Source organism: Camelus dromedarius, chromosome 21 (genome assembly GCF_036321535.1).
Source record: "Camelus dromedarius isolate mCamDro1 chromosome 21, mCamDro1.pat, whole genome shotgun sequence".
NCBI lineage: Eukaryota > Metazoa > Chordata > Mammalia > Artiodactyla > Camelidae > Camelus > Camelus dromedarius.
Window position 1 is genome coordinate 31,546,476 of NC_087456.1, and position 20,637 is coordinate 31,567,112.

At 38.6% G+C, this 20,637-nt stretch overlaps 1 long non-coding RNA gene across 1 annotated transcript in view; it reads right to left on the reverse strand.

Moving 5' to 3' along the window:
• LOC105097306 (uncharacterized) overlaps nt 1-20,637 on the reverse strand; it is a 329,784-nt gene that overhangs the window by 23,663 nt on the left and 285,484 nt on the right. Inside the window, exons 21-28 of the long non-coding RNA XR_010377177.1 lie at nt 17,736-20,065; nt 16,654-16,793; nt 15,881-16,059; nt 12,512-12,710; nt 12,301-12,395; nt 11,654-11,758; nt 763-1,030; nt 37-158 (exon numbers count right to left, since the gene is read on the reverse strand). This is a non-coding gene — a long non-coding RNA (uncharacterized LOC105097306). The remainder of the gene's footprint in view (nt 1-36; nt 159-762; nt 1,031-11,653; nt 11,759-12,300; nt 12,396-12,511; nt 12,711-15,880; nt 16,060-16,653; nt 16,794-17,735; nt 20,066-20,637) is intronic.

Below are 20,637 nucleotides of genomic sequence, written 5' to 3' on the forward strand. Positions count from 1 at the left end.
AAAGAGGAGAAGCAAGGAGTATGGCTAAGTCCTTACACGGTGAACTGCACAGCAGTAACTGTCCCATAAAATGAAAAACTGCTGCAACATCGCCTCCTCAAGTGAGTGCGGAGCTGAGTATCCACTTGGTCCTTCAGCATAGGGACTTGTTTATAGAACTGAAAGAAATTTTAAAATGCATTTATTTTTAGATGTTCCTAAAATTGCTTCTTTTTACATGTAAATGTCCCACAATCAGTAAGAATAACTTCATGTCGATATGAGAAACTATTAAGATTCAATAGATCTTTCATGCTTCCATTTCATTTTCTGAGATTTGTTTAACTTTGTTGATATCTCTATTTTGCAGGTTATTTAAACATTAAAAATGGAGGAAAAATAGCATGATTTATTTTGTTTCCACAGACTACCTATTTGATAGACAAAATTTTGCCTCCTTTTTGTCTTGAAAAATAAAGATTTAAACACATGCAAATGGAACTGTCCCTGTACACTTGCAAATTCTTTAAAGGAAAGACAACACGAACTGGTCGTGAAGTATTCAGTGCATCTTAAGGTGCATTTAATAGAAAAGAGTTACTTCCTTTTGAACATTTCTTCTGAAGATTCCAGCCTTAATGTAGTCCCTATTTAAATAGGAAATTTTAAAATTATTCCTACAGATGAAAAAGACTTTAAAAGACAAAGGGGACTTTAGAAATGAAAACCACATCTTTCCTTTTAGACATGAAAAGACAAAAAAAAAAAAATCTCGGTTATTACCTAAGGTCACACGCTGGTAAGTGGCAGAGCTGGTAGGAACATGATCTTCCCACGGTGCCACAGCCAGCTGCTTGTTCCCACAACAGCAGAGTCATCGCCTTCCCAATTAAAACTGCGCCGCAGCCTGGGAGTCTAATGTTCTACGCGTCCTCAAATACCCAGGCGCTGTTCCTTTCATCGAATGTTGGAATTGCCCTTTCACAGTCAGTTTGCAAACTCCTTCTTGTTAGTGTAGAGTAAGGCCTCATGTTCCACGACTGCCTCTTCTCTAAGGACACAGAGGAGTCGCAAATCAAACTTTCATCACCTAGAAGCAGACGACTGCCAGTGCGTAAAAAATACAGTACGTGTCTAAATGATCTGTTAAAAACATTGGATGTTGAATGGCCCCTAATAGATCCCAACCAAAGACCCTCAATAGCAAAACTTCCCTCATCTCCTCAACTCAGTCCCCCTCCCAAACTATAATGATAGATTTCCTGGCTTAACAGAACAGAAAAGAAAACAATTGCAAGTTTTTGGAATAAAAATAATTTCAGGTTTTTGGACCACTTGGTGTTCAGGAATTTCAGGAAAATATCAGAAGTGCATCTTTCAGATGCTGTTCTCTGTCTCTTTCACTCCACAGGTTACTTTATTTCATCAGTTATCACTGATAAGTGATTTTATAGATGGGATTTTTATATAAAAATTGACTTGTGAAAAAATGAATAACAACATTAACGTTCCTGGTAACATACTTAAATATTTAATAATTGTGTAATGCCACTTTCTAAAAATATTTACATCAGCTTTAAGATGTGATTATGCTTATATTAAAAACTAAACTAAGCACTAGTAAAATGACAAGATAGTGACATAGATATGATCTTCAAATTATAAGGAGGGTTTTTCCAAGCATAGTGTTTTCCACTTTCTGACACTTCCTACGAAATATATTTTAAAGCAATTTATACTTGACCTGCATTTGATAAGACCCAAAGAAATTAAATGATATATGTATTCCACAAAGAATTTGAGCTTCTTTAACAATCCAATATGGAGCCACAGTCCATCAGTTAATCTAAAATTCTTTTGAATTCATTTAAATATCAAATAGTGATAATTCATCAGTAATGAGTACTGATTCCTAAAAGTTTATGAAAATAGTTTCTTATACTTGCATCAGAAGGATCTATTTCAGCCTCAAAATATAATCAGATTTTTTTAAACACTATATTACAAAAATCTAAAACCTTTAGGGCATTACAAGCATAAGCTAGTGTCAAACTTTATTTTCCCAAACTTTTGTCTTAGTCTGTGTATATATAGAATTCATTCTATTCACCATTGTTGCTTTACCTTTTCCTAGATTTTTTTCTAATTTTGTGTGATGTAGTAACTATGTCTATCCATAATATTCCTGATGAGAGGACATGTTGACAGAATAAAAGCAAAGAAATTTGTTTTTCTATTTCCTTTCCAATATCATTTCCAATAAGCTTGGTACCATCTTGGCTTTTAAACAATAGTAGTTTTCTGGCCCATAACTTTGGAGAGCAATCTGGATTTATTTTCTGGAATTTCAAGGAAAGTTCAAATCCATTATCCTAGACTTGAGGTTTAGATTAAATGGACCTTCTCTTTGTTTAAATGGAAGCTGATCAGCTAATCTTCCCAATCATATAGGCCATGTTCTAACCTGAGTAATCAATATGAATCATTGTCAGAAAACTAAAAAGATCCATTCCAAAAAAAAAGAAGAAAAAAAGTCTCTTTAAAAACAAAAACAGACAATTGAGCCTCAGTGTCAGTAGCTTTCACACATTTATTTCCTATGCAAAACTTCCCTCTTCAGCCTTCACCCACACTATCCCTACAGAAGAGTGTCACCCCAACTATACCTAGCATGGGCCTGATCTGCTGCCCAACGACACAGTCATGTAATTTACTTCACGGTGACGCCAATTAGTTTAAAGTGAACTCTTTTCACAACGATGTGAAACTGGTGGGATGATGTCGCAGCAGTAGTCAGTTAGTAGATGAATAGAGTCACTCACTCTGGGTCCCTCCTATTCTGTCAGGGTTGCCATTTCATTTTCATGGGGAAGGGGTGGGAATGAGTATTAAGGAATAACTATTTACTTTGGCTACTCCATTTCAGAGGAATTTTATGTTTTATTAAAAATACTATTTATAGTGTGCATTTGAATATAAAATACATATGCATAATTAATCCTAATAATGAACAGATACTGGTGTGTTTCAAAAGTATAATACAGAATGTGGGAAAATCAGATTTTTTAAATAACCTAATTTATTTAAGAAACCACATCATTTTTTTCCTCTTTATTTCATTTAAGATCCAAAAACAGAACTGGATGTCTAGTAGAGAAAAAAAAATGAAGTTTAATAGGGTTATTGTTTAGCCTTGAATATTGAATATTTATGCCTTGTGTTATATTCAGATAAAAGTCAGCTATGAATATTTCTGAAAAAAGAAAACTGTCTTGTTAAGTTCACATTTTTTTCTTGGGTGATGATTGTTTATTTCTGGATATCTCACATAAAGTATCTTTTCATCAACTTATATTTTTACAAATAAGAATTCTGAAGCAATTAATTTTTTTACAAATATGGTGTAGTTTCTTTATTCTAATACTTTTGTTCTTTTTGTGCATTAGGGAAAATAAGTTGTAATATTTGGATAATTAATTTTGTGACTGATGATGGCTTAGATATAAAATACAATAAATATCTGGCTCTTTTTAAAAATTAAGAAGAAAAAAATTAAATGTCCTAAAGGAGGTATATTACATATTCTTACATTTGTTTCACATAGATTTTAATTAAAATGTCTTATTTTTAGAGTATCACTTTAGGTCTTTATGAAGTAAATATTTTTGTCAATAACGCCTTTGAATTACTGTTTTTGTTCTGCTTTCCAAATATGTCATGTTTACCACAAAGACATAATCATGAATCAAAATCACAAGACTGGTTTTCCTCACTTCTTATAAACAAGAAAGATAGGGGAAATTCCTATTATGTAGTAGACAAAAATAGATTTTAAAATTAATCATTCAAAGCAGTGTTATTTAATGTCTGAATATGAATCTTTTATGGGATCATACCAAAATCCACTATTAAAAACCAGGAGCACTTCAAGGGAGATGTAAATGTTGAATTTATGATGGAGCTACTAAAAATTTGCTTTTAAAGCACTGTTTATTGTCTAACAATTCTATAGATTCTATTATTAGATTTTCTTTTTTTGTTAGAAGCAGTGCTTTAAAATGAATAAATGAGCCCCAACACTAGAAAGTTAAAGATTGATTGGAAACTTCAAACCATGAGCCTTCACTGTGTTTTAAGCCAGATAAAAGTCATTCTCTCAAATGTAGTTTTTATATTAAATGGCAGAAGCCAATGAAGAGTAAAAAGTATTGTTACATAGTGGCTTCAAGTAAACTTAGAATTTCTTTGAGAAATCTAAGGTTATACATATATGTGAACACATACATACATCCATTTAGGGAACTGTTTCTGTTTAAGTTTCTGTCTTGTGAAAGCATTACCTACTTATTTCAAGTGGTTATTTTTAAGCCCATATAAATTGTGATTCATGACACGTCCATTTCAAACAAGAATAAAGCCTCAGAAAAAACAAAATGCAAGCAAGTGTTAATCAAATTAGACCTATTTTTCTAAATCAAAAGCTTTGAAGAAAGAGGCTAAATATAAGCAAAATACATTCATTTTCTCATTCTGCAATTAAAATTGAAATGTAGTCGTTAGCCCTGAAACATAAATGAACACTTCTTAAGTCAATGTTGAAAGGCTATAACAGTATAAGAGTTTGATAACCACTGTCTGATCAATCGAGTTTTAAGAATTTTTCATTGAATTAATTCTGAGGTAATTAATGTGAAAAATGCAAAAGATTTTTTAAAAGTCTAAACTGGAAAGACAGCAGAATCTGGACAGCAGCTCATAGCTTAAAGTATTTTCACAGAGAAGAGTAAGCTTTTTCCTTTGCGTAAAATACACAATTAAAAGAACTAGGGCATAAACGTTAACTGCAGGCTAACGTATACGCAGGATGAATGTTGATGATTAATATCACTGTATATAAAATATGCAAATATAAAGACATGGACTAGTTGAAAGGGGCTAGCTGAGAGTTAGAAAAGACAGGCTGTGCACTAACACGTGAAAAACACAGTGGCCATTTACCAGAGATGAGAGCAGGGAGCACGTGGGTGAGCGCAGTCAAGAGAGGTCTGGGGAAGAAACAGTGCAGGTCACCTGTGATTGGCTTAACAAATGGAAGGAAGGTGGATTGTCAAGATGTGGGCCTTGGAAAAATGGTAGAATCATGCTAAAACGCATAGGAAATCTTGCAGAAGAGAAATGACTGACTCAAAGACCACGACCTAGGTTTATGTTGAAGGAATTCCGTTTCACAAGTAAAGTTGTCGAACTGCCCGTGTCCTGTGGCTTAGAAGGATGTAAAGGAAGTACATGCTTGTCCTTCAGCTGCGTGAGCAGTACAGACGCCCGAGTCCCCCGCTCTCCAATGGAACAGCTGTCTCTCATTATTAACCCCCGGTCTAGCTGTACCATGATTCCTAGTCCTCACCACCAAGCATCATGAAAATGGTGTCTGCACTTTGTCTTCACTTGCTCATCTTAAGTTCATGACTTAGTACAATGACAACTTGTACTTGTCATTAGCACTCACTTTTCACCAAAACTGCCATGACTGTTTGAGATAAATCTAGTGACCAGCTCTCAGCCCACTCATGGCGGCCGTTCTGTGGAACTGAAAACTACTAATCACTTCCTTCTGAAAACTCAACTCACGTGACTCGACTCTGTGACACCTTTCCCCACTAGCTGCTCCTTTTCCACCTGCTTCAAGGACTCCTCTTCCTCTGCCTGCTCCTTAGTTTCCCAAATTTGGGTTTCCATTCTCGTTCTCCTTCCCCACCCCTCAGTGCACTCACCCCAGGGCTTCCTCACCCCCAATCTCCATCACTGTGAGTATTCTGACTCCCGGAGGGATTCAGGTCCTGTGAGGTCTGAAGCTTATATGATATAGAAGACCTTCCTTATGAAAAGGAATACAGAACTCTGAATATGAAATTAGTTTAAAAAGTGAACACATATTTGAACAAAAAAATGATTTTTTAAAAGGCTGACAAATACCTAATATCACAGAAGCCAAAAAAGAAACACATTTTCATTAACTGTCTGACACAACTCCATACTTCACTCCATTTTCATTGATTATCTTAGAATATTATATAGAGAATAGAAAGATAAATCAGTCTTTCATCTGCCATGGTTAGTCAGATATTCCTTATTACTGATAGTTGGAATGAATGCAGAAAACATGAGACTTCTCACACAGATGAACTCGCTGTGTGTAATACTATTAGAGATTTGTGTCCAGCAAATTCAGGGGAATTCAGATAACTTCATTTCTTGAATTCCCTTTGAAAGCAAGAAACATGGTGCATTTATAATCATGTGTTTCATTATCAAATATATTCATAAAAGAAAAGAGCTGCTGTTTTGATCAAGCACTAATTTAAAGCCACATCTTCCACACAAAGGCTTTCACATCTGGGTGACTGGAAGAACTTTCCACAAAACGTCTTGTGGTTCCATCCATTGAGATTTTATTTCTCCTCCGTGACCCATGTGTTTCTATGCCAGGCAACCTGGGACACAGTCCTGCCCCTTCACATCCTAAGGTCAGGTGAGTTGGCACCGGGGACCATACACATGTGCCTGAAAGCCTTTCCCGAGCCAGGATGGCTAGCACCAGGGTTGTAAACCCCCCACACACTTGATTCTAAACCTAAACTAGTCTCTCCTCCACACCTTTCAGTCGGAGCCCCCCACACTCACCCAGCCACCGTCGAGAAGGAGAGTGTGGGGAAGAGAAGTCAGAGGGAAGGGCAGCGGCCATAGACAGCGGAGGCTGAGATATCTCATTGTGCACATTTTACAAAAGTATATGTCCCTCCCAGAGTCATGCAAGTGAGGGGGACCGGGTTTGTCTAATCCAGATGGACATCCCCACCTGCCTGCTACACAAACATCTCATCATCGAAAATGATGTGCCCTTCGGGCAGTAAGACCTCTGATACCCTCTAGCATTCCTTCCCTTACCAGCCACTCATCACCGAGATGCCTAAGCCTGAAATCAATGAGTCATCTGGACATTTCTCCTTCAGTCTCAGGTCTAATTAATTGGTAGGTGCTGCTGATTTGGTGGGTTCCCATCACCACGGTCACCACTGTACGTCAGAGCCCTCTGCCTTTCCAACAGCCACCTAACTGGCACCCCCTTTGTTGGTCTTAACACATTGTGATCCACTTTTGTATTTTGTCAGAGCTCTCTGAATGGAAAGTCATATCAAGTCACCCTCTTACCTAAACCTTTAATGGACACTCATTTCCAAACTTCTTAGTCGTGCAGGCCAACCCCTTCATAACATAGCTCCTGTGTTCTTTTTGAGCCTCACCTCGCATCTACTATCTACTCCTCATCTCTACACCACCTACATCCCAATAATATGAAATATTATAACTGGTTACACCATGATCAAGTATATGTACCTTTGCTCCTTCTGCCAGAAATCTCACCCCTTGAACGACTTGGTTAAACTCTGGCCTTTTGAATTCCTTTCCAAGATGTCTTTTTTCACCACTGACATCACTCTTTATCTCTTTAACCTTTAATCAAGGCTCACCAGATAAATCGATTTTGTACCTTTATTAGGGTATGAATCATATATTATAATTTATATCCACATTCACATTTAAAAAATACATTAATTTGGTATACAATGCTCTCACTGGAGGGGACTGTGATGGGTTTAAGTTTGTCTTTTGACAACATACTGATATCTTATTAATGTTCCATGAGAGCTGATAATAATCCAAGTGTCCTATGAAGGCAGAAGCTGTGTAACATTCATAAACTCAGATTTTTTAAATCTCAGAGATCAAATCTGCTTAAACATCTTTGTGCTTTTTAAGCTCCTTATTTGACTGCATCAAACCCTTATTCAACAAGATCAGGACCAGTTAAAGTGGAGAATCACAAAAATAAATACAGAAGTAAATAAGTAAGTAGTATCTAAAATATTTTTCCTCTGCGTTTAATCTATGAGTTTGGTTTCAACTTTGTCCCCTTTGTCTTTTGACTTCATACCCACTGTAAAAATTCTTCAAATCACAGTTCCAGTTTCTTTAAAGGGAAGGAGAACTTAGAGAAGTAGTATGAGTGCAGGAATTCTCCCTGATTTTTATTTTCCTAGCCTGGGAGCCCAGTCTCATTGTGGGGTCAGCACTCAGACTATTCACAGTGAGTCCCTACGTTTCTCCTAACTTGGGTAGGGAAGAGTTGAGCTATTTAGAGCAACAGACACACCTGCTTTCTGTGCCTTCCTGATGCCTCCCAAGCTGCGCTCTGGATCTGTGGGCTGGGGAGTTAAGAGAGGAGAGTCTCCTGGTGACTGAGATTTTCACCCCAGTTAATTCCCATTAGCCCTAATCCCCACGTAAGAAGAAGATGTAACTACCCTGTTATTACCATATCACACGAAAGGTAATAAGCTTTCTGGTTGTTATGCGCCATGAACACGGAGATGTTCACATTTAACAGAGGGGCTTGCAAGGAGCACTGGTGTTTTCAAAACTGTGCACTTCCAAGCAGAAGCCCAGTCACAGTCACGCACGTCAGCCTTTGGCCACTGCTTCACCCAGACTTAACTGCATGGCGATTATTTAGCAATTCATCTTTGTTGAATCTTATCAAAGCCTTCAATGTGTTCTTCATTAAATTCACTCTCTCTTCCCACCACTGATTTTATTTGTTTATTATTTGATCGAATCATGAGTTAACAATAAGCAAGACTTACATATAGAAAAAAGGGAAAAAAATCACTGTCTCTTGATAAACATACAACTCTTGGTCTGAGGAGATGAGCACTAGATCCAAAGACTCAGTATTGCCGACATCAGACAGGATGTTAAAAAGAAAAACAGAGAAAGTGGAATAACTTAGAGACGCCTTTGACTGGAGTTGTGTGGAGAGAATACCTAGAGTGGCTTCCACGATGAGAAATACAGGAAAACCCACACTTAGTCACCAACATCACGCTGTATGAAAACACTGTGAGAACCGATACCTAGACAGGGAAGATGGAGGTGGCTCATTTACTGTCAAAGCTTACATTTCTAAGAGTTTAAAATATCATCCAAATGCAAATATAAAATAAATACATATTGACAAAATCATTTGACTTCTTAATAAGGAAACCAGCAGGATATTAAAGCTGTTTTGAAAGAGAATGAGAGACACTGGACTACTTACAATCAATTGAAGATGCTGAAATAGAATTACAAAGTTATATATGAAGTGAATTCATGTCCTGGAGGGTGCCACAGCCATATGCTTTAGGACTGTCTTTCCTACCAGACACAAATCTATTGCCTTTGCACTGGACAAAATTCATTTGCAACTTATCAATCTATAAGTTGTCATCTACCTTTTAAATCCTGATCAACAGTAACTAGTAAATCACACAATGGTTCATTCCCTCAGAGAAGGGATTGGCAAATGTTTTTTTGTAAAGTGCCTGATAGTAAATATTTTAGTATTTGTGTGCCATGTAAAATCTCTGTCACATATTAGTCTTAGTTTCCTTCCCCCCCCCCCCCCCACTTTTTAGGAATGTAAAATCCATACTTAGTTCAAAGGCTGAACAAACAGGCCCTTGGGCAGATCTCATCTGTGGGCCATAATTTGCCAACTCGCTTCCCTAGACAATATAATAATCCTTGAATGAACCAGTTGCACAAGGCTCTAGTGTGACACCAAAAAAAAAAAAAAAAAAAAAAAAAGTCTTCCCTCGCCTGTTTTCCAAGTTTTGGGTAATTGGCTAATCAAAGAAATGAAGGAGCAGAGGCAGGAAGAGTTAATTAGCCCAAAGCTGTAAAGCAAGGTGCGTAACTGGGACTGGAGCTGGACTTCAGTGCCCTGTTCTCTCGTCTGTCTAAATCATGTACATGCATACGGTACCTACACACACACACACACACACACACACAAAATGACACAGTTTTAATGAACCATTTTTTAAAAGACTTTGTTTTACTTACTTATTCTATATCGTGATGCATAAGATGGTTAATAAATTCAGTTAACGTTGTTTTCCATGTTGCTACATTAGGTAGTTGCAATCACAGTCTATTCTATGTACAAACATCGATGCCAGTCAAAGAATCAAAAATGAGAGAAGAGAGAAGAACCCAGAAGGAAGGAATAAAAGGGAATGAAGAAACTCTGACTAGGAAATGCCAAAAAGATGTTTTATCCCTTCAAGAGAGTTGTCAGGGTCCAGTAGGGAAAACGGAAGCCATTCTGGGTAGGTTAATGAGAGGAAGCTGGATACATGGAACTAATTATTAAAGTGATGGGTGAGCTGAACAGCTAAGCAGAGGATGGTGGTGAAACCCGGAGACTAACATCAGCAGCAGCACTGCTGTTTTAGGGCAGGAGGTACATCAGAGGAGGGGGTGTTAAGGCCTCAAGAATCGGAAGTGTCTGCTGGGGCCAGAACACCATGTGAGGGTTGACCGGCGGTAGATGGAACCACAGAAGGCAGGCTACACTTGGAGGCAAGAAGGCACAGTCACTGATGGAGACACCACCCAGGACAGAGAGGGGGGAAAGCATTCTGGAGTCTCCCTGCCCCCTCCGCCCACCAATCCCTGTCTGTAGCGCCACAAGCCAACCCTTCTAGTGTGTAAAAAAGAAGAAGAAGAAAGTAAGGTAAATATGGAAATAGAAGTAGGGAAGAAACAAGAACCAAAGAGGAATGAAGAGAGGAGAAAGCACAGTGCACAACAGAGCACGCTTATTCTCGACAGGAAGCTTTCATTGCTGCACAGTGGACGTTACCAGCCCCTAACAGGCCTCCCAAGTTAATCTATGAAAGACAGGGTGTTAAAAAAAGGGAAACAAAAAACTGTACAATATACAAAACCCACTAATCTCAAACATATTTATCACTATGAACAATTATCAGACACTATTAAAAAAATCTAAACTTGCATGAGAAAGAACACTATTATATCTCACTGAATTTGCATTTTCAGATAATTCTAAATTTGAAGTATAACAAAATTATTGTGCTGGATTACTTTTTATTAAATCTACAGCATGAAATAAAAGATATTTAAATCCAAGTAAAGTGCTTAATGAAAAAATTTATTTTATGCAATGCATCTATTATGAAACTATATTTGAGTTATTTAAAACTGTTGTTTAAATTAGGCTTCTGTAGTATTTTAAGAGAATGCTACCAACCTTATAAACAATTACAATTGTTCCTTGAATTTAAAATAATATTCAGCAGAATATTTGAATGTGAACAAACATAGGGAGTTTTTTTAAGCATGAGTACTTCAGAAAACATGCCTTGGGGGGAATAATTTCTTGGGGACATGAAATACAAGAAAATAATTGAGGAATTTTATGAGGAAAGTACTGGAAAATTTTTAGCTGTAAAACTCTTTTAATTTAAGATCACTTCTCTCTCAAGATGAAAATGTTACGCTTAGAAAAGTCTCAACTTTTCAACGAAACATGCAGGCTGTCAAGAGCTATGCAATACATTATGCAAATTTAATTTTACCCTCGTTGTAACACTGAATAAATGCACATATAGTGTCATAATGAAGCATTTCTTCTTAGTACTATTTTAAACTTACCATATAACTCAGCCATCAGTTAAAGTGTTATTTAATATATTTTATAAGTATTTGTTAAAACCAAAAGTTTAATTAATTAATTCTATATCACAATGCTTAAAATAATATATCTTACCTTACTGTTCTCACTTACTGAAAGGATCTGAGATGTTATCCTACTTTCAGGCTAATAAGTTAGCCTGCTACAACTCCACAGATGCTAGCAAAAAACACAAGACTCCTGAATACGAAACAAAAGATGTTATTAGTCACAGCAGTAACAGTAACCAAAGTATCAGGGCCCTCGAGTCCCACCTCCCACAGGGTAATGTGCAGAGGGCCAGGTGACACCCACTTATTCAATGGTTTGTGTTACATACTCATTGGTTTGCATTACAAGAGGGAAAACCTCAGCTTAGGGAACCTGAATCTCTATAATGGGCAGTAAACATGCCTACCCTTTGCTCTGGAGAGAGACACACTGTTTTCTAAGGCTATTTGCAACACAAACATTCTCAGAAAATTAAAGCAGAACAAAAGTAGCCTGTGCCTCTGCAAGATGGGCGGAAATGTGAGGGGCCATGGTTCCCTGCAACAACCATGCAAAGACTCTCAACAACCACCCAAAGGCTGGAAAATAACTAGCCTTACCACAGGGAACATGGGGAAAATGCTGAGGCATCTTTGCTCTGTGGATGGTGAATGCAGAGCTGCACTTGAGCTTGCAGGAAGCCCTTCTCTGAGAGCAGGGGCAATGATCAACAGAGAAAAGGTAACAGTCACCTTCCTTAGAGAAGATGCTCTCCATAAAAATATGGCAAAGTCTATTCCTTCGGAGGAGATGGACTTTTCTCTTGGGAAGCTCTTCAGCAAGCTACCTGCAAATGGTTAAGAGAAGTGCCCTGGAAAAGAGGCCTATACTTTCTAAAGATGGTAATACTTGGAGTTAAACAGATTGCATTTAAAATAAGTGTCACAAGTGAGATGACTCAACTGAAACTTCACTGCTCCCCGATCTGCTGTTTGCTGTCTTCTAAAAAGAAGTCATCGTTTCAGCTCTCAAATGCACCATATATAGTCTCCGTGTGCCACAGCCCTTTAGCTCCGTGCTTCAGTTATGCAACACTGCGGCGGGACAACGCTGCCCTCTTGGAGTGAGCTTCAGCTCCTGTGCTGCTCGAGTTCTGAAGGCCCTTTGAGAAGACATCAAAGCAACCATTCCATGTGTGTTTAAATCAATGTATGTCTGTTGGGAGTAATGCTAAATTCTGGTGCTACATACATTTTAAAAATAATTAAACACATTTTCCACTCTAAGTGGCACAGGATACCTCCTTACCAATCCACTCACTCATCAACTACACAGATATAATTTATGCATGCACTAAATAAAATATATAGTAGGAGGTTTAAGGAAAACCATAATCATAACGATGCATTAAAATAACTTACTTTCTTTTCTTTATTGGTCTCCTCTTTAAAATTTATACTATCTCTACTCTAACCCTCACAAAAATCTCCACAAAGTAGGGAAATATCTTAAGTAATTCATGTACTGTTGTATAATACTATAATATAAAAGTTTAAGGCTGTGCACCAGACTGCTTGTAATAAGAGTATTTTATTTTGCTTATTGTTTTGCTATTCTTTCCTGCAGCATTTTTACTCTTATCTACCTAATCTACTGCTGGAATGTAAGGATAATCCAAGTTGACAAGAGAATGCAAACAAGATAACGTAAAAAAGCAGTTACTGCTCCAATTCATCCATCCATCTATCCATCCATCCATTTGGTCATCTATACAACCCTTTCAACCATTAATTAATTCAGTAGATAATTAATTTTTGAGTTGCTGCATAACTGTGGTTGATAGAAAAGCGTGTGAGGAGGGACTTCTTTGAATGGGTTACATAACATGTTACTTTCACGGATCACATTATAGGGAAATTGTTACAGGAACACAATGATAGAAGGCCATGTATGGGAGTCAGCTGGGATGGGGCAGAGAGTTTAAGAAAGTGAGAAAGAGTGTGTGTGTGTGAATGTGCCTGTGTGTATCTGTTTGGAACAGGAAGAGTCTCAGAGGAAAATCTAAGTTATAAGGTAGGCTTAAACCAATCCTAAAAAGCTACCGGACAGCATGACAGGATATGAAAATTATGTTAAGGACAAAAACAAGAGAGTGAGAGAGAGAGAAAGCATACGAGTTCAGAAAATCTCAACATCCAGACAGCTCCAGAACTGAGTGACCCATCTGCAGCCCTGTCCGGTCTCGGTGACTGGTCTCCTCACTTCTGAGCTGAACCTGAAAGCGGAGACACATGCAGCCCTAGAAATCCTACCACTCCTCTCCCCAGCCAACACCTGCTAAGCCGGGATTGTAGGTGTAGCACAAAGGAGGAACAGAACATCCCCTTCTGGCTTTGCTTTGTTGCCTACTGACTGCAACCAGTCACAGGTATTCATAATCGCACCTTCCAGAAACGTTCACTGAATACTTGCTATGAGGTATGCAATGTGCGAGTTTCCAGGGGCACAAGAAGGAAAGGGCGGCCAGGACAGCCGCCTCCTCGGAAAGGACAGCTGAGCAGCGGAGAGGAAACTAAAGGAGCACAGTAATATTTTCTACTAAAGGGAAAGGACAGGGCTCACGGGAGGATGTATCAGAGCCTCTGACAGCGATGGAAGCTCAGGTACAGCCTCCAACAGGCATCTAAGATTCTGTGCGCACAAGAGAGGAGAAAGCTAGTCAAAAGGTTTAAGCAACAAAGTAACAAAATTAAAATTTTTCTGTAGAAAGATAAATGTCTAGAGTGTTGACATGCCTTGGAAATGACCAAAACTCCTGCTTCAAATGATCTTATATATGTAATGCATATAATGTAGGGATGGTCACCCAAATACTCTATTTCTTCAATGTCTTTTCCACACACAAGTTACAAGCAACTTTAGGACACGTAACTTTCCTTTCACCGAGTAGTGAGACAGTGCTTCACACACAGTACACACATTTCAAATACTCCTGTGATATCTAATCCAAACCCAGAAAATGCAACAATTGAAGCTGGCAGTGTCTGTTCTGTGAACAATAAATACGTTCATCACAAACCCTAAAAGTGATTACAAATAATGGTTAACGCAATTATAAGCACCTTGATTTTGTAAGGCTTTCTTATTCCATATGCCACAGAATTTTAAAATTATGCCAAAGTTTGACTAAAATTCTGTAGCCAGTTCCTTAAAAATATCAACTAGCCTCCTTTTTGCCTATTTCCTTGGTCTATCCCCTAGGAGTGGGGTTCGCAGATGCGGAAACCACTAACACTTCTCACAGAGTAAACTCTCACAAGAACCTCTCCGGCTAATCTTCAGGTGGGATTCCCAGTGGGACCCACATACGTATTTTACAATGAGACCAACTTCCTGTCTGATCAATCCACATCAAAATTCATACCATTAGGGGGGAAATTTTACCTCTAAACTTTAACTCAGTTCAAAGTCTAAATATGGGAGGAAGTGAGAGAGTACCTTTCACAATCCCCCACAGAAGGCAGGTAGCCAATTAGGCTTCAGGCTGAGAGCCAGGGCCTTGCGATCTGGCCCTTACAGAACTCACAGCCGTAGCTTCAGGGACTTCTTTGTCCAGAGCATGGTTTCAATCCCACACTAATCTCAGTGACATTTTACCCTAACGCACTCAACCCAAGAGAGGGCACATCTACCTTCAGAATATTGCCATATTATTTAAGATTGATTTTCAATTAATTTTCTTCTCTGAATTTTAACATATTCCCTGGTCTTTGCTATTTACTTACTTTCTGATAAACAAGATTAATGCTGGAGAAAAACACCTGTGGGAAAAGGTGTGCACAAAAGTATCATCATAAAACTCAAAATGCACAATTTAATAAAATTCAGAACTCACTACACAGTTATTTTTTGAATCTCACACACAAAAAAAGACTCCTTTTCTCTAATTTAGAAAACATTCCAAAAACTGTCAGTTATAGAAATCTCAAATAATCTGAAGGTGAGTATATTTTATGTCCCCGCCCTTGCAAAGGTAGGGATTTCTATTACTAGTCCTCTCCTAATTTTTTTTTTCAGGATCCTGACAACTAAGATTTTTCAGGATATATTATCCATCTAATAGTGACAGAAGTAAAATTGCAAACCTGCGCCTGACCCACTCTCTTTTCAGATTTATTTTTATAAGTAAGTGAGTTGCTATGCCTCCCAGTCACCGTGACAGCTTTCGGCAGCGCTGAAAACACACCCTTTCCCTCTGACCCTCTAGTCCCCCTCAGATTCCACAATTTGCATTGAAAATGAACGAATCCTTAATGATATTCTTATTCCAACCTTCTGCAAGTGGGTTTGCATCCAGGTTCCTGGTGGAGTGTGAGTAATTTCCATTCTGCATTCATTTGCCATAGAAACAAGCAAAGGCGACGTACAGGAAATGATGGAATCTGGAGGCCATTTTTTTCCTCTTCAGTGGTATTACTGATTTCTTGACTTCCTTTCATTTCTCTTTAGTTCTAGGAACGCAAATGATAGGCAAGAAATTTTCTAAAACATCATTCAAAATTACCATCTTTCACGAAAAAAATTGTATGTGAATTGGGACAGGAAGAATATATGTAAATAAGAGAAATATAGAAAAAAGACAAGCATCAATGCCCAGACAGGTAGAAAGGATAAAAAGAAAAGAAAAGAGAAAGGCAGTTATGTAACTACTTTACCAATGACGCTGATAAAGAATGTAATGGGTTCTACCTCGCATTCTTTGATATAAGCTTCGTCACAATCTAGTCACGTGCCACATTCATGCATACTATACCTTGGCAGTTTTCTCTGTGATGGTCCTAAGGTTTCTGATTCTAAAATTGTGTGAACGTGTGAAAAGAGAAAAGAGGGCAGAAAAGGAAGGGACATTATGGAAATTATTCTAAATCAGATCTTTTTAAGCTCTAGTTTAATTAAATAAATAACATTACGAGTAAATGCATAGGACAATGAGAAAAAGAGGTTTAAAAACAGATACATATAAAAATTTTCTACTAAGCAATTAATCATGGTAGAGAGCTTCAAGAACATTGAGCAAATCTACAGAGGAGAAGAAAGCTACACACTTTTCAGAACTTCAGTCCAGGGCTGCGAGGGCTGCCATAACAGAGTACCACGAGCTGGCTGGCTTAAACAACAGGAACATATTGTCTCACGGTCTGGGAGGCTAGAAGTCTGAAATCAAGATGTGGCAGGGTGGTTCCACCTGAGGGACAGGAGGGAAGGATCTGTTCCGAGTGCCTATTGTTGGTTTGTTGGTGGCCGTCTTCATGTTCACATGGCATTCTTCCCATATGTGAGCCTGTGTCCAAATGTCCCCGTTTACAGGGACACCAGTCATACCGAATTAGAAGCCCACTCCACTCCATCATGACCTTATCTTAGCTAATTACACCTGCCCCAGTCCTATTTCTAAGTCAGGTCATATTCTGAGGTGCTGGGGATTAGGACTTCGACCTATGAGATCTGGGTGGTACACAATTCGACCCATAACAGGTACGAGGTTCTTTTAAAGGGAAGAATATGCTAACAGACAGCCAACATGAATTGTTTTTGTTTTAATGTTAGCTAAGTGAGTAACAGAAGAAAAGTATTTCTTAATACTTCACATAACACTAATCAGAAAAAAAAATTATAAATTCTATACAAATAAAATAAATGTAAATTAACAACACTGATTTATCATGACAGAAATGTCATTTTGCTGCAGCCAAATCATGGTTAGAATGTGAATGTGCATTTGTAGCTACAGTGTTGGTTCTTTTGATTTCTATATGGGCACTGAATGAGGCCATCTTCCCTCTAACTGTCTCTGAGCTTCCAAGAGCAGCTGTGATCTCAGCAATATACAGCTTCACCCTTCAAGGAATCATGTATGATTGAGCTACAAAACAATATCATCTCTTGCCCTGCGCCTCTCTTGAGGTGTTCATGTAATATTGGATTTCCCTAATTAGATAATCTGTGTATTCATTCTTTTACCCTCAACCACTGTTCCTCCTTCTCTTCAACTATGTCCAAACTTTTCCACCTTTGGAAGGGACTTTAGGTTTGGCCGCTCTGCTGGTCTAGCAAGTATCCCCCTCAATCCACTCCCATTCACACAGGGTAAGGTTACATGGGTGCCGAACAAGTGGGCCCCCCTGACCAGTAGGCAATACAGCTGCATTCACGGTCATCCCGGTTTTGCCAGATGGGCGAAGGTGCAAGCCTCCTCAGCAGGCTCTTTGGAATTTAGAGGCACAGTTACAGCTCCTTGCTTGGACTCATCGTCTCTGTCTTCGGCAGGTGGATTTGCAGCCCTGGTCCTGTGACCACCACATTAGGCAGGAAAAAGAAAGCTGAGGTGATGTGCAGAAGAAAGAAAGGGAAAGAAGGTATAGTCATACCTCTTCCATCCCCTCTTCCCCAGACCCACCAGAAAAACCAAGGGTCCCTCCAGTGGGGACCCTCCTTCAGTCCCACTCATGCTGAGTCTGAGCAAACACGCATAAAGGTGTAAGCCACACTTGCTTCACAATTTTCATAATTATGGAATTTTATATTCCAAAATTTCATTTAAATTGAAATTAAAAGTGTGAGGCAATGTGCTCTTTATTGAAAACAAAACGAAACAAAACAAAACCTTTGTCCCATACAGTGGTCATAGGCTCCGAGCACTACCATTTCACCACCAAACTGTGCAGAGAGGACACTGGTCATTTCCTTTATATGTGTCTTACCAAGTCCAGGGCGCTCTTCTTTACTGTGACTTCTATTACAGAATAACACAGAACATCTTGTACTGAGGAGACCTGACTGATCAATTCAACAAGAACAGAAATCATTCAAGTCATGTCAGACATTCATTAAATATTAGACGTGCCACATGACACCTCATAACTGTAATTCAATAATTTCATTAAGATAACCACATGGCATAAAACAGTGGCCGCAGACTTGGAAATAACGGAACATTAAGGAAAAGATTTAATAGCTGTCTAAAGATGACCTTCCTTATTGCACATTTGGCAGGTGAACGAAGACAATAACACCCTCAGCTAATGACCAAATGTGAGCATTATTCACATGCTGATATTTGCAAAGATGGTTCAGATAATTGCCACAAGCCATTGAGAGTACATACTGTCAGGCATTAGTGTACTTGACCCTAAGCATTTAGAGAAATGTTCTGCTTTTTCAAAATGTAACTGGCTAAGATAGTAGCCATCTGTAACTAAAGTACAGTTGTGCTCTTTGAAAATGAAAATACAGGTCTGTGCATTGCTATAGATTAATATTGTTAATCCATTTCATGAGAAATTTTAAAATAATGGAAACCTCAAAAGATTGTAAAGTTCAGTTAATAATGGCAAGATGGCAAAGTCGGCACGCTAAATGAATTACAGCTGACTTTTGAACAACATGGGTTTGTACTGTCCTGGTCCACTTAGGGGCAGGTTTTTTTCAAATAAACATACAGTTGTCCCACTGTATTCTTGGGCTTGGCATCCATGGATTCACCAAACCATAGATCAAAATTTCCATCCAAGGTTGGCTGAATCCACAGATGTGAAATCCATGGATATGGAGGGTCAACAATGGGACTTGAACATCTGAGAATTTCGGCATGTGTGGGAGCTATTGGAACCAATCCCCCATGGACACGAGCGATGAGATTGTAACGTCTGCTCAAGCCTTAGCCTCCCTTGTAGGCAGTACTTTTGCAGATACATAGAAATACCCACCTCTAAACTTACAGTGTTGTGTGATCCAAGCTGTTGTTTATACACATAGGAACTTCTACAGATGATTAGGGTTACCACTTGGCTACTATTTTAACATAAAATAATATAAATCTTCAAAAAAATTCTAGTAATATTATTCAAGCATTCATAAAGTGGCAATGATAGTGATTAAAATCAGTAACTATGGAATGGAATTTTTAAATATGAAAAAAACCCCTCTATGATGGTAGGCAAAGAACCAGCATGATTCACTGTCCTGTTAATCTGAGAACGTGCACTCTTGTTGCCTCAGAACCTCCTTGGAGCTGCCTGGATATAATCCGAAATGACACCCTCCCTCCTCCCACCACCCAGTACACAGAGGGCAGGGAGAGACCAAAGAAAGAGGCAGGTCACCCCAAATTGGTAGGTGGAAGGTTTAATAAACAAAGGAATTTGCATGAGGCTTGTCTTGAGCAGCTGTAAGATGAGTTGATCTCCGTACCCACCTGCCAGAATCTTGAAAGTTTATATAGAGACCTTAACAGAGTTCAGTTGCGTACTCACCCTGATAGCTTCAACACCATGTTTCTATTTCAAGGCTGTATCCTTGGAGCAGCTTCTGGGAGCAGGAAAGCAAGTAGATACAAGTTCCAAGAACAGGAGAGGGGGTCAGGGAGCCTCCAACGCCAGGGACCAGCTGGCAGGTCAGTAGAGGTCATGTCTTTTTGACAGCCTCCTCCAACAGCTCTGTGACCTGTTGGAAGTAAAGCTGAGAAAATAAATATACCATTAAACCAGGCACACCTTTAAACTAGCCAAAATCATAACATTCCAGGCAAGAAAAATAGAGAAAATACAAGCAAATTGTTGGCATGTGGTTGCAAGATGAACTTCTCCTTGTAAAGTGCACGAGTTTAGTCCTAAGGGAAATTAAACACATTTGATGACCAGGGGGCCTTAACATTCTCTGCAGCTTGACTTAACTTTAGACTCGAGGCCCCCGACCTTGTTTTTCTTAGAGCACTCACTCGAGAAAACTTGTGATGGTAAATGTTTTTTTCATTTGAGAAGTAAATGTTCTTTTCAAAGCCTCTTGTCATTTTATAACCAGAAAAGTCTTTCGCAAGGACCTAGGAGCCCTTGAATGTAAACATCATGGAAGACAACACCCTTCTCTCCCAGGCTCAGTGGGCAGGGAGGAGTCTAACCTCCCTGGACACTTTGCTCCAAGTAGTGAAACTTCCTCTTGTCATGACGATAGGAGAAAGTTTACTTTTCCTTTGGTGAAGGTCAATTAGCAAACACATGCTCCCACCCCAGCTCTTAAAAACTCCTGCCCTT